The sequence below is a fragment of the Pseudopipra pipra genome, chromosome 5 (assembly GCF_036250125.1).
Source record: "Pseudopipra pipra isolate bDixPip1 chromosome 5, bDixPip1.hap1, whole genome shotgun sequence".
NCBI classification, from domain to species: domain Eukaryota; kingdom Metazoa; phylum Chordata; class Aves; order Passeriformes; family Pipridae; genus Pseudopipra; species Pseudopipra pipra.
The window spans coordinates 33,304,261-33,319,573 of record NC_087553.1 but is presented as its reverse complement, the minus strand read 5'-3'; the positions used below and the strand labels follow the sequence as shown (position 1 = coordinate 33,319,573).

The 15,313-nt window shown below is 35.7% G+C and overlaps 1 protein-coding gene across 7 annotated transcripts in view; it reads right to left on the bottom strand.

Annotated features, from left to right (window-relative positions):
- Positions 1-15,313, bottom strand: part of MGAT4C (MGAT4 family member C) — a 347,956-nt gene that overhangs the window by 29,299 nt on the left and 303,344 nt on the right. For 5 of the 7 annotated variants that reach the window (XM_064655519.1, XM_064655520.1, XM_064655523.1 and 2 more), the window contains one exon: positions 9,806-9,934. The exons of the other annotated variants lie outside the window; for them this stretch is intronic. The gene's annotated coding sequence lies outside the window, so the exon portion shown is untranslated. The remainder of the gene's footprint in view (positions 1-9,805; positions 9,935-15,313) is intronic. 7 annotated transcript variants of the gene reach the window in all.

Here is a 15,313-nt window from a genome sequence, read left to right as displayed (position 1 = left end):
GTTTGTGGTTGGGTTATTTTCAATATTTCACCATGAGTTTTAGAGATAGACACTTCAAGAAGAGCTGTGAAATTACAAGGAAAATAATGTAATTGCTTCCTGTTCTTCCTGGCAACTTTTGGAGCATGAAACCAAAAGCCACAACTCAGATACGTTTTTAGCTGCCATCAGCTCTCGGTATGACATAATATCTAATTGTTGCTCAGGATGTATGCAGCCTTTTCAAAACTTGAGTTTAGGAGGAGAGGTAGAAGAATTTCCATGATTTTTTATACCATTGAATGTTTCAGATATAATGACTGTTGAGATTCTCATATAAAATTACCATTTTCTTTGTCACTATCTAATACATCTGGACTGAAGTTAAATATTTCACTAGGATTTCAGTGTTCTTTTGACCTCTGATTGTACAAATCCTGTAACATCAATATGATATAACCTTGTAAAATCAATAGGTGAAGTACCATTTTTCTGTGATTCCCTTAAACTATTTCAATATTCCAGCAAGTTTGTGTGTAGTAAAGTGCCTAGTTATTTTTTATTAATATATCTACAGAAACAAAGATGATTATAAATAAATTACACATTATACCTTATCTGCATTTCAGTGTTGCTTATCTTCCATTAATATTTCATGACCTGCAGCTTGGTAAGTACATAGTGCTTCTTTATTGATTGTTGTTTCTGTTACACTACATGAAAAAGCCGTTTGTGTTTCTATGCTGGCTTACAGTGTGCAATGACTTATAAAGAAGTGCAAAAATGTAAAATATTTCAATAGTTAGATCAGAGAATCATATTTTGGGTGGGAAGGCACCTGGTTTTGAGCCCTGTGCCATGGGCAGGCACAGCTTCCACTAGAGTAGGCTACTCAGAGCTTCATCCAACCTGGCCTTGAAAACTTCCAGACACTGGGCATTCATAACTTCTCTGGCTAACCTCTTCTAGTACCTCATTGTCCTCACAGTAAAGAATTTCTTCCAAATATCTAATCTAAGCCTAATCTCTTCCAGTTTGAAACATTTCCCCCTTGTTATGTCACTACATGCCCTTATAAATAGTCTCTTCTCCAGGCTAAATAATCCCAATTCTCTCAGCCTTTCCTCTGTACTTGTTCTGACAGGTTCTTTAGTGTGCTGGGGACCCCAGAGCTGGATGCTACACTCTAGGTGGGATCTCACCAGAGCGGAGTAGGGAGGCAGAATTTCCTCCCTTACCCTGCTGGCCACACTGCTTTTGTTACAGCCCCAAATACAGTTGGATTTCTGGGCTGTGAGTGCACATTCCCATCTCATGTCCAGTCTCTCACCTACCTGCACCCCCAAGTCCTTCTCAGCAGGGCTATTCTCGCTCTGTTCATCCTCCAGCCTGTATTGATACCCAGGGTTGTCCCAACCTAGGTGTAGCACCTTGCACTAGATCTTGTTAAACCTCATGAAATTCCCATGACCTCATTTCTTGAGCCGGTCCAGGTCCCTCTGCATGGCATTCCATCCTTCAGGTGTGTCAAATGCACCACCCAGCTTGGCGTCATCTGCAAACTTGCTGAGGTGCACTTGATCCTTCTGTCTATTAATGAAGATATTAAATAACACTGGTTCCAGTATGGAACCTGAGGGGCACCACTTGTCACTGATGTTCATCAGGACTATGAGCCATTGACCACTACGCTCTGGATGCTACTGTGTATCTACTTTCTTATTCATCTAGCAGTCCACTCATTGAATCCATCTCTCTCCAATTTAGAGAGAGGGATGTTGTGTGGGATTTTATCAAAGGCTTCACAGAAGTCCAGATAAATGCCACCTGTAACCCTTCCCTTGTCCAGTGATGTAGTCAGTCCATCACAGAAGGCCACTAGATTGGTCAGGCAGGACTTGCCCTTGGTGAAGCCATGGTGGTTGTCTCAAATGACCTCCCTGTTCTCCATGTGCCTTATCATAGCTTCTGGGAGGATCTGTTCCATGATCTTCCTAGGCACAGAGGTGAGGTTGAGAGGTCAGTGGTTCCCAGGGTCATCCTTTCTACCCTTTCTAAAGATGGGAACAATGTTTCTGTTTTTGCAGTCACCTGGGACTTCACCTGACTACCATGACTTTTCAAATATCATGCAAAGTGGCTTGGCAACTACATCAGCCAATTCTCTGAGAACTCTGGGATGCATCTCATGAAGTCCCATAGCTATATGATCTTACTGATCTTACTGTGGGAGGGACTTTGCTCCCCCAGTCCCCATCCGGCTATCCCCTCCAGAGGTGTGAGAAGATGCCGTTGAAGACTGAGGTAAAAAAGTTGTTGAGTACCTCAGCCTTCTCCTTCTGTAACAATATTTTTACATAATATTTTTCCGGATAGCTCATTATACTAAAACTCTGTTAGTTACTGTTGATATCTTTTAAAAAATGTTAGGAAAAAATGCCATTAACTCAAAATATTCCATCAAAAGTAGTACGCTTAAAATTCATATTCCTGATATATTTGCTGACAGGATGCTTTAATTAGGACAGTAATAAGCTATTCAGTCATATTTGGATATAACACTAGTTTAATTCACACTTTTCTCCTAAATAAACCTACAACAGCACTCTGTGAAATTAAAATACAGGACACTCATATCTTTGCTTAGTATCAGCTTGCATTTTAAAATTTTACACTGCTGAATATAAATAACCAAAGAAAAGGTGAAAACTCATCTGGAAGAAAGATGCTGATTCATGACAAGACAGTTCTAATTTTAGGCGGTATAGAACCAAAACATTAGTTGTTTGTTTTCTGTTGCTGTGAAAGTAATTTGCAATGAATAATTTATCTAACACATTTAACTTATTTTTAGATTTATTTTTTAAAACAGAAAAAATAAATTATTAATTTTATTATACTTTAAATTATTTTTATTTCTAGTATTTGATTTGAATAAAATTGTTCCCTGGGAATAATTATTATTTTTATCATATTTATTATTATTTCTCAGATATGCCATAAAATGTTTCTTTGCCCCATTGATAGGTATCTTAAAATTTCTTACAGCAGTTTGAATTTTAAAACTCGTATTTTGTATGTGTGTTGGATGTGTTATATTTTGTCAAAAGTATATTCATATAAAGTAAATTGGAAAAATAAACTAAATTAAATGTATATAAAAACTGGATTTGTATGAACATTTACAGTATTCTCCATACAGTTCTTATCACTCCTGAAAACACTGTTAAAGATTGAAAATAAAATTTGGAAGTAGGATTGAGAAACATATGTTTGGTAAATTTTTTCTTTAATATGGCAGGTTAAAGGGGTTGTTTTGTTTGTTTGAATCTTTGAATCTTCGAATCTTCCTATACTGTGTTTTTCAGCATTACGATTTTTACTTTTAATTTCTTTTTAATTCTAAAAGTACAACCAAATGGTTAACTTTGTTCCAAAAAGAGATGTGACAGTAAACTTAACTTGTATTTTCTCTGTTGAGAAGGAAAGAATATTCAAAGACCTGGCTGATGTCTTTGCAAAACCTCTCGATGATTTTTGAGCAGTCTTGGGAATTTGGAGAGGTCCTACCTGACTGGAAGCTGGTGAATGTTGTCCTGATTTTCAAGAAGGGCAAGAAGGAGGACCATGGAAACTACAGGCTTGTCAGTCTCACAGCAGTCCCTGATACAGCTTTGGAGAAGGTTATTTTGGGACGTATTGAAAAGCATGTGAAAGACAACGCAGTCATTGATCACAACCAGTGTGGCTTCATGAGAGGAAAGTCCTGATTATCAAACCTGATCTCCTTTTATGACAAGGTAACCCACCTAGTTTATCAAGGGAAGCCTGTTGATGTAATCCTTTTGGATTTCAGTGAAGCTGTCTCTCACAGGATCCTTCTGGACAAAATATGCAGCACACAGCTGGATAAACACATCATGTGGTGCACGAACAATTGGCTCACGGGTCGAGCGCAGAGGGTAATAGTGAATGGGGTAACATCAGACTGGTGACCTGTCGCTAGTGGGGTTCCACAGGGCTCCATCTTAGGCCCTGTGCTCTTTAGCTTCTTCAGAAATTACTTGAACACAGGACTAGAAGGGATACTAAACAAGTTGCAGATGACAAAAAATTGAGAGGAGCTGTTGACTCCTTCAAAGGCAGAGAGGCCCTGCAGAGAGACCTCAACAAATTAGAAGACTGGGCAATCACCAACCACGTGAAGTTCAACAAGGGAAAATGCCGGATTCTGCACTTGGGATGGGGCAACCCTGGATGTTTGTACAGACTGGGGAATGAGATGCTGGAAAGCAGTGCCACGGAAAGGGACCTGGGGGTCCTGGTCGATGGCAAGTTGAATCTGAGTCAGCAGTGCCCTGACAGCCAGGAGGGCCAACTGTGTCTTGGGAGGCATCAGGCAAAATATCACCAGTCAGTTGAGGGAGGGGATTGTCTCTCTCTGCTCTGCACTGGTATGACCTCACCTTGAATATTGTGTGCAGTTTTGGGCACTGCAATATAAGAAAGATATTAAGTTATTAGAGAGTGTCCAAAGGAGGGCAATGAAGATGGTGAAGCGTCTTGGGGGGAAGGCATATGAAGAGCAGTTGCGGTCACTTGGTCTGTTCAACCTGGAGAAGAGGAAACTGAGGGGAGACCTCATTGCAGTCTACAACCTCCTCGTGAGAGGAAGAGGAGGGGCAGGCACTGACCTCTTCTCTGTGGTGGCTGGTGGCAGGACTCGAGGGAATGGCCTGAAGTTCTGTCAGGGCAGGCTTAGGTTGGATATTAGAAAAACGTTCTTTACCCAAAGGGTAGTTGGATACTGGAACAGGTTCCTCAGGGAAGTGGTCACAGCACCAAGCCTGATAGAGTTCAAAAAGCATTTGGATGGTTCTCTCAGGCACATGGTGTGACTCTTGGGGTTGGTTCTGTGCAGGACCAGGAGTTGGACTCAATGGATCCCTTCCAACTCAGCATATTTTATGATTCTGTGAAACTGGGAGGCAGGTGTCCCATTGTGATTAAACAAGTTTGTTAAAGATCATCTTGTTAAAGCTGACTGCTGGTTTTTTTAGCCCAAATTTCTAATAAGCCTAAATAATTTCTTTGAATGGAAAAAAATATGCATTGAGAGTTGGAAATTGGTAAATCCCTCAATATTGCAAGGCTTTCTCTTTATAAGCTTATTTGTAGGCTTTCCTCAGTGCATATAAGAAAAAATATGCAAAAACACATACATGAAGTAATGATTAATTAATTCAGCAAACATATTGATAAAACATCAGGTCAGCTCTCAGATCTTTTGGGCTGTCTGTTGGTCAATTAGTTCTTACATGTAGCCAAGTTGAAATACATTATTCTATTTGCTTAAGTGACAAGAGAGAAAAGAAAAGTCTATATTGCTCTTTGCTGGAGAAAACTACATTTATCAAATAGTTTCCACTTTTGTTTTATAACTTTATGAAATATACAATTATTTCTGAGGTTTTTGCCTAACCTCTCCATACTTTCAAATCTGTATATGTTGGCTTGTAAGCCTTCTGCTTGTAAGACACTTTGTTTATAAATGATTCCATACTTTTATATAATACAATGACAAAAATTACACCTAAGAAATGCATATTAAGAAATAGAAATATTTTGGAAAATGAAGAGAAAGTCTGCAGGTGACATGTGAGCTCAGTTTTCAGTCTGATGAAGTTCTATTGTATATATAAGGAACAATTCTGTCTCCCTTTACAAAAATAGTTCTACATCTCTAAAATGAATAACCTTTGAGGTTGAATGAAAAGCAGAGCATCTTTATAAGTGCATATGATTTTAGCCAACAAAAATGGGTCATGGGAGTTATTTTTCTATCATACTAAAATTGATATTTTAATTCAGAATTATTAGAATGAAAATAAGCTTTACTATTCTCTGTCATCTTACAGTGTAGCTCAAAATTTTGATAGCTGTGAATCAGCTGTGATTCTTATTATTTCAAAGGCAAGATCTAGACCATAAAATAAAAGATAAGAAATAAAGAAAGAAAAAACATGAAATAGATCAAAGTTGGAGAGAAGCAGAAAATGTACTTTGATTAATTGAAAGGTTAATTACTGAAAGACTTCCTCCACACAGCATACTGTTAATTAGAAAGTCTGAGCAATGTGTGATTTCATTTAACACTATGCAAAAGGCCAAGAGGACATAGTAAACTGCTTGATTCTTCTTGTGTTTATGAAACATATGACTTGGTGTTTCATTTTACTCTGAAGTAAAAGAAAGCTCCTTTTCCTTTTTCCTTTTTTTTTTTTTAATAGACAAAAAACAAGATTAAAAAATGAGAGTTTGGTTAAAAAATGTGAGTTTGGTAGAGATGAGGCCAATTTGACACCATGGGCTACTGTTCTCACCCACCACTGCCACCTTAGCTCTGATCTGTGAAGCACAGTGGGCACAGGATAGAACTGTGCTGTACGATAGGGTTGCTGGAATATTTTGGTGTCTTCTACAAAGTAGTAAGTCTCCTTAAAACTTACATTTCTTTTCCAACATTTCAAGAAAAGTTTTGTTCTCGTAAGAATGGAAAGTATAATGTTAAAAGTGTTCTACAACAATTGTCCTTCCAGGATAGAACGCCAGACTGTCCTGTCTCACCAGAAACTCCTCACTCTTCATAACTCTTGGAAATACTTTCAGCAAACCATCAGCAGCACACATGGGAAGTGTGTGACAACAACAATGTGCGTGGACCCCAGAAACCACAGCAGCTTTAGAACCTCCTAGGTGTACCTCAGGGACTGAAGGACTGTCAAATTTGTGATTTACAAGGAACTATAGAAATGGACAGAAAGGACACAATATTAGATAGTGAATTTGATGGAGTGTGGGACTGGAAGATCATGAGATTTGAGTCCTCATTGTTGGTGGAAGTATAAATTTAACAAGGAATTTTGATGGGAAATATTTTTTATAGACTAATCAAAAAAACAAACTCGATTTACCAAAGTATTATCAGGTCTGGAAAAGGCATAAAACCAAGAATTAATTCCTGTGTCACTGTCCCACCCACTTTTAGCTATGAAGCAGTTCCTTGAATCTGGCTGACAGCACCATGAACAGAAAGAGCAATGCTTTCAACCATCAGGAAAGAATTAATTCTTTGTTTTAGTCATCTAAGCATTAGTCATGTAATCTATGCTACTTGCAAAGGTACTCATTATAAAGTAATTAAACGTATGCTAAGATAGCTGTTTAAAAAATGTGCTCTGAATAGGCAGATTGTGTCTTTCCATTTATTCCATTTTTTTAAGAGTAAAGTTAGGTAGGATAACTCCTGTCTTTAGATAGTGATGTAGTTTTTTGAGAGGTCTAGACAAGCAGAACCATTTTCTCCAAATTTTATTTTAAGCAGATTGATAGAATCCCATGACAGGAGTAAGCAAAAGAACATGGAAATAACAACTGCATGGCAAGCAGCATGAGTCAAGTAGGAGGAAAAATGCAAAATCTTCGTAGTGCTATACAATTAATTTTTCAAGGACATAAAATCCACACTGTCATAGACTACTAATAGAGACAGCTTATTGTTCTTCAGGGACTTTTAACTTGACCTGTTCTTATGTAATTACTTTTATTTTTCATTGCTGAGTCAGGAGACCCATTCCTATTTTTGTTGCTATATGGATAATTCATTAAAATCTACCCTGCACAGGTTAACATTAATTTGAAAAAAAAAAGCCTGCCTCTTTGGCCCAAGAGTTGCTTCTATTTAACTAAATCATGTTAAAGCTAACTAAGGAAGAAATAAATGAAGAAGTACAAGGTAGTGAAACAAGGAAGAGAAAACAAAATAACTGTCAACCAAAAAAAAAGGCCACTCAGTCCTCCGGCCTTGGGACAGAAGTTTTGACAAAATTTAGTTTAATATAAGCAAGTCCCAAAAGCATAGCCAAAAAAACGTATTTGAAAGGAAGAGGGAATGATCACTTCCCATTCTCTTTCAATCTAACAGGGCCTAGTCAAAAACTAGAGGTCTCTTAAAAGCTTCTCCTGTAACACACATTGTAACCACCACAGCAACTAGCTGGTTAATTATAATTTCCCTGTTGTGGCAGAAGATTACCAATGAAGCTTCCTTCTAGTTCCCTGTGCTCTGCAGAGTAATGGGATAGTAGGAGAAATACAAGGAAATAGCACACTGGCAATCAGTTCTGCTTTTGACAACAAAACTACTGAAAAATGTATAAAGCTGTTAAATAAACTCAGACATTAAATAAAAAATTTAGGCTCTTTCTGTGTTCTGAAAAATGACATATTTTAATCTGAACAGACATAGTATTTTTTACAGTACATCATTTCTGATGGAGTTCACACAAAAGAAATAGGTTAGACTGAGATAGACATATCTAATTCCTGAAGCTTTCATCACTAATATTTTATCACCCTCACTGATCTGCCCAATCCTGAAGAAAAATGTGACACAACTATAGAATTTATCTGTATCAAACAGGAGGTAAAATGCAAACTACAATAGAGATGTCAAAGCAAAGTATTGACTTTGCTCACTGTTAGCTGAAACAGTGCATGAAGTGTTTTATTTGAACAGTAGAAACAAATTAGCATACACAAGTATGATGGTATGTCCATTATGCGAAAAATATGATTAATGTTATTTGTAGGAAGGTATTTTTTTATATCCCTTTTATACTGTCATTCCATTAACATCCATTTGCTTTGCTGAAGATTACTGTAGGAATTTTTTCAAGTTTAACCTATCAAGATTTTTGATTTATCAGCATTAGAAAAAAATATAAAAAGGAAATTTTTCTTTTTCTACACTCACTGATGAAACTCAATAATGCATCAAGGAGCATTTGCTATGGTAAAGACACTTGAGGAGACCATAGAGTTCAAATAGTTTGGTAGGTGAATCTGCTTATATTAGTGAAATGGAAAAATATAAGAACAGAATCACTGTACTGTGATCTGTAGTAACTCTATCAGTTATGTTGAGGTATAGTAGGAATAACACATATGCCTATGGAAAAGGGGAAGCAATGAATTTACATAGAAAAAAATATGAACTATGATTCCATTAATACATGTCAGTTATACAAGGCTGACCATGAATAACCCTTTGATGGTAATATAGTGTTATATGAGATTTAAAGACCACCTCAACAATCCCTAAGTGAAGTCTTGTTTATCCTGCCTAGGTTGTGTTTGATTCAGGTCACAAGGACACAGTCATGTAATTTGCAGGCAGCCCAGAGCAAACAGTGGTGCAACTCCTCATCAGACCAAATGAGACTGTAGTTTGTGATACACGTCTCTCTACCCTGTCACTTACATAAGAGAAAATCAGCTTCATTGTCATCCCTTTTTACCACAGTATGTTGGTGTGATATGGAGCAGCTCCTGAAAATCTAGACCAAAGACATTGATTCTCCAGGATGCTTATCTGGATATACTGCCCTTGTGACAGCAGCTGACTCTTTATACCTTTTCTGTCTTACAGTCACTGCATTTTCACAGTAAGATAGCAGTGCTAGTTGGAGGGGTTGTCAATAGAGTTCATACAGGTCTGTTCCTACTCGGAATGGGGCTATAACCAACACTAGAAGAGGTCAGCTGTGGCTTTGTCCAGCCAAGGCTTGAAAATCTCCAAGAGCATTTCACAACCTTTCTGGGTAGCCAGCTCCAGTGCTGCACTGCCCTTTTAGCAGATTTTTCTTGCCCAAATGTCTAATCTGAAACTCTCAGGCTTTAATCTTTGACATTAGTAGAGAACTAAAGCTACCATTATGTTACCTGATATTAAATATGGAAAGAAAAAAATAATAAAAACACTTACAACATTTCATTTGTGCCACCAGATGCAGGAACTGAAAACTTTCAGTGCAAAATCATCTCACAACAGCTCATAAGAAAGACATGGAAACTCTCCTAGTAGAACGCCTTATTTGAATATCCAAGTCAGAAACTGAAAGAGAAGAAATAAAAATATTCTCTTTAAATCTCATCAACTTTATAAGGGACAACCGTGATAACTACTACCATTCTAGTTCAATGGGAAAGATATTCTATTATCTATAATACAATTAAAATTCAAATGGTATTCAGCCTGTATTTTAGAATCTGATAATTAATACTCAGTATTACTAAGGTTCAAGTAAACCCACATCCTTATATCACACCCTCAACAGTAGTTTAAAATTCATGTCTGGAAAGAAACAAGAAGTGCAAAGGAAAAGGTGGAAGGCAAATCACAGTCAGAAGTGTCCTATGCCTTACTTGAATGAATATAACCAGATGATAATATGATTGTGAATCTCCAGTGAATCAGTAATATTTTCATCAAAAGTAAATCAGATGATCCTAATTCTGAAAGCATTATTAAACAACTATAAAAAGGGGAATATGAGAACATATTTCTTGCTGACCTAGCAGCTGTTCTATGACCTGCAGAGGGGAGGGGAGGGAGGGCGGGGAGGGGTGGGAGGGGCAGGAAGGGAAGGGAAGGGACATGAGCCAGCAGGTTCACGTTGATCAGGTTCAGTCAGCTGTAGTTAGAGTTGGGGAAAAGACCCAATGTCTTTGACAAACTGTTAACATCTTAATGTGGGACAATGTTACCACATACAGTTTTCTACTCATTAACGCCACTATACATCTGCTGTTAAAATGAAACAAGAATGTTTTTCCTATGCTGAAATGAGAAATTATAGTCTCATTTATAATTATAGTTTTAGAACTTCCCAGTGTTGGAACAAATTCAGCATAGGAATGCAGTACTAAGATAAATGATTGTCTGTCCTTTGCCATTAAATCCTTAGTGATGTTACCTGTTAAATACAAAATTTGAATTGACAGATAGATTGCTTCTGTGATTCCTCCACATACTAAAGTACCCTTTGGTCTTCAGAACAAAATGAAGTCTGAGTAGACAGCATATAACCTACCTTAAAAATAGCAAAGAAAATTGCCAAAATGATAAATTATTTTATTATTGTATACATAGATTTTGGTCAATAGTATATTTGCTTATACTGTGGGGAACTTAACACAGCTATAAAAAGAGAGCTGTTAAATTATAGATGATGATGATGATGATGATGATAACAATAATAATAATAATACAAAAGGGAGCATGTCAAACTGTCAAGAGAAAAAAAATTCAGAGCATAATTTGGAAAAGCAGAATTTGTGTCTAAATTACATGCATTCTCAGGCTCCTAGCAATGAAAATCATCTCAGCACTAAGCATTGTAGGGAGTAAAGATTCTTACAGTGTCAACTAGTAATAGCGTTATCTCCAGCAGTTTATCATGAGACTGTGCATGTGCACATGAGGAAAAAATGGGGGAAAAATATGAAAAAAAGCGCCAAATGTGCAGAAGTTTAGCTCTGGTCACTGAAAAATAATTAATGTATAATTTAACACTGATGTCTGATGTTTATATATTGCATTGTTTCCACTATATGACAGTAATATTCTCCTAGGTTAATAAGAGTTCTAGTTCCTGGCATGTCTCAGAAAGAAATGACTTCTTACTGAGGAGTTTCTGCTTCTGTTAGAGGGAAAGGAACAACATGAACCAAACTAACAAAAGGGTGGATTGGCCAAAATTATACTACCCTTTTTTTTGGAGAAGACTGAGAGAAAGATTGTGGAAATTGCCACAGATCCACTGAAATCACCTTTATCCGCCATCTCAGAAATTGTTCTTCAGTTTAAGTTTACCTCCCCCAGATTCACTTTTCATATCAATGGACAGAGAAAAGGAAGGTAAAGCACAAGTGCTGTTTCTCAATTTCTCACTAGTTACAGATCAGTCGTTGCTCATTGATTTTTGATGTGTATAAGCTACTGAAAATAGTGAATCAGAATCATACGTGGAAATTATTCTTAAGTGATTTTTTAAAATGGCTTAGATTTTCATACATTGCCTATCCATAATAAATTGCCCCCATATTCCTTTGTGCTAAGGGCAGTGTCTTACAATTGACAGATTATGGTGTTCTAGGACTGTACTGGAAGGGAGTTCACACCAATGTTCTCTATAATCTTTAAAATAATTATAAAGGATATTTTTCTTTTTCAAGTAGTCCTCATGGATGATAGGCGAGCCTGTCCCGTTGGCACATTTTTCCAGTGCTTATTCTTTAATACCTTGAAACCTAGCAAGAGTCTTTCACATGTCACACATCTCCTTTAGTTGTCTGCCAGAAATGAATGCTGGCAGCTGCTCTGAAGCCCATTCATTGAACCTGTACCATTTCTAGAGCAAAGCTCTGTTTAATGTGAGGGACACTGTGCCAAGTCAGGCTGTATTTGCACTATGCAGTCACAGCTCTTGTTTCCCAATGTGAATCTCCAGGGCTTCCTAAGGATTTAAGGAAAGAAAGCAGAGAATGGAAATGGACTGTTTTTACATAGACTCATCTCTTTTAGTAAAGGCAGTTTCTAAAGTGTAAATAGAGGGAACATTTTCCAGAGACATCAAGTATAACTGTTACAGAAATTTATAAATGTATTCCTAAAGATATTAAATTTGTCTAGTGAAATCTATGAATCTGTGTAAGTCCAGGAAAATAAAATAAAGAAATAAAAATACATACATACATATATATATATATATATAATTCTTTACATTTAGCAGTTGATACCACCTTTGATTGTTTTTCACAGTTTTCATGTCTGAAATATGGGCTACAGTATTTAAAACCTTAGCTGAATAGTTTAAAGAACTAATTTAATGTGAATTCTAATTGTCCTGGACTTCAAAACTGGTCCATACCATAATTTTACGTAATATTCTTTTTGCATTTCTGAATAAATGAATGCTTGCTAATGCAAGCATGTGGGACTTGCCATTAGAATTTAGTAAGATATTAAAAGCACTTGGAATTTTTTAAAACCTTACCTTTATCTTCCATATTCATTCAAACATAAGTTTTAATACCCATCTACATTCCTTCTTTCTTCCTGTTTAATATTATTCTTTGGTTTTACACGGCCACTGTGTGGATTTATACTGCAGAAAAGTGCAGCTTTTTTCCCGAACAGTAAGTGCCTATCAAAGCCATTTAATCTTTTCAGTCATCTGTACTATTCATTTAGAAAAATGAATTTCTAATAATTCTTATTGCATTACGCATTCAAATAGTAAAGAGGATTTTCATGTATGTGTTCAAATCAAACCACTATGGTTTTTTCTCAGTTTCAGCGGAAATGCAAACAAGCCAATATATCTATCATTCAGAAGGACATAGCTAGGTTTATAGAAGAACTGTCTCTTTTTCATTTATTAGGACAGAAGCAACAATTCCTCCCTGCAGATTGACAATGTTATTCCAGTGGTAATCTTGTGTAAATGTCAGAAGTAGTTTCCTAGAAGTCTGGTGTTGCTGTAAGGATTGCTGAAAATCAGAAAACCCTGCAAACCTAATCTGAACCACTAAATATTTCCAAAGGACAAACTTCATAAACTTTAAAAAAATTTCAATTTTTTTTCCCTAACTATTAGAACCAGGTGAGCAGCTATAGTGTTTTGCAGTGCCATAAAGATACACAAGTAAGCTATTCACTCCATGACATGTTGTGCTGGGAGAAGGTCTTCATGGCCAATGTAATCATGTAGAAACAAGCTGGTCCAATAGAAAATAGAACAGTGTAAGATAAAAATACACAAATACTATACAGTTGCAATCAGCACTTAAATAGCAAATGAAATACATTGTAACCAATTTTTCATATGTACTGTAAAAAGGGCAAACGAACAACATAAACTTAGTCCATAGTAATGGAAGGTTACATCTATCTAATGGATAAATATGGCATCCAACAATTTATTTTTTTTTTTAACCCAAACATCTGTGCATATAGAAATAGAGACAGTAGTAAATATAAAGTTAATGGTGGTGAATTACAGCAATATGTTTAGTTTTTTTTTTTTTATTTCACTAACAGTGTGATCACTGTGACCACTAATAATGCCCCACTATGGCTAGGAGCAAAACAGAAACAAAAATAGGAATTTATAAGTACTGTATCCATGGTAAGCAAAGTGTAAAAAACCAATGCCCTTAACCACTATCTTACCACCATAAAATATAAAAGCAAATTTGTGTCAAACATGAAAGAAATATATACTCTGCATACAATAATGCTTTTTTAAAATATTTAATGTCAGAGTAGACTAGCTACATATTCTACCCTTAAATAGTTATATCCTTTTCCTATTCAATAGTATTACAGCTATCTATTCAATTATGATAGTAATTAATTTTAAAAATAATTCAACATGAAAGAACACATTGCAGGATAATTCAGATAATCTCACAATATTTAGATATCTTAAGAGAATTAATTTAATGTTAATGAATAGTTGAAATTATTTTTCAGTAAAATGTGACTGTAAATGTAATATTTTCACTTTAGTTCTTAAAGAAAAGCTCTCAGCAGATCAATGGAAGTAATAACAGCTAACATATTTACATTGACAAAATGTCACTGAAAAGTCTTTTACTGAATGATAACACTTTAAGTTCAGCTTCCTTGTTTTATAAATTACTTTTATGTTTTACCTTTTTATAGTTCTTATACAAATAAAAGTGAAAATAACTTTGTCAGAATAAAGACAGTCAAATTAAATTTAGAAGTACCATTGACAGAATAGGAGAATTTTTATATATGTTAGAATTTTAGAGATATTGATATGTTTAAATGGTGACATTATACAAATTATTTAATGTGATGCTTTACTTCGTGATATATTTTTGACATAATTATAATATACACTTTAAATAGACCAAAAGCTTTTCAGAAAGAGTGCATAAAGACTTCTGAAATGAACTTCTAGAAACTGAAAGTGTTCTTTCAATTTATTGACTTTAGTAGACTCTTAGAAATCTATAACCATGTGAGGACATTCTAAGAATAAAGTACAACTCTCATAAAAGATTAATGACTTCTTTTTTAATATTTTATCAACCTCTAAAAAATGTGTTGAAAGCTTACAGGTTGTAATTTTGATTGAAAGAGAGCCAAAAAAAAGTTTATAATAGAATTTTAAAGCAATCTTGGTTTTCAGAGACTCATACAAGAAAAAGTTTCTTATAATCTTTTGCCTGATTTGACTAAAATTCTTTCACTTAGAAACATTAGGTACTTGAGAAAGTGACCAATGCATCATTTTTATATTATCACTCCAGAAGGAAAGTGAAGCAGCTTGGTAAGAAATATTTTCTTTGTATTATCTTATACTATTTTCTGTTAAACTCTTGAAGTATGAAGGCTTTCAAAACAAACTAATTTTTTATTTCCTAAACCAGCTGGTCATTTACTGAATCTCCTGAC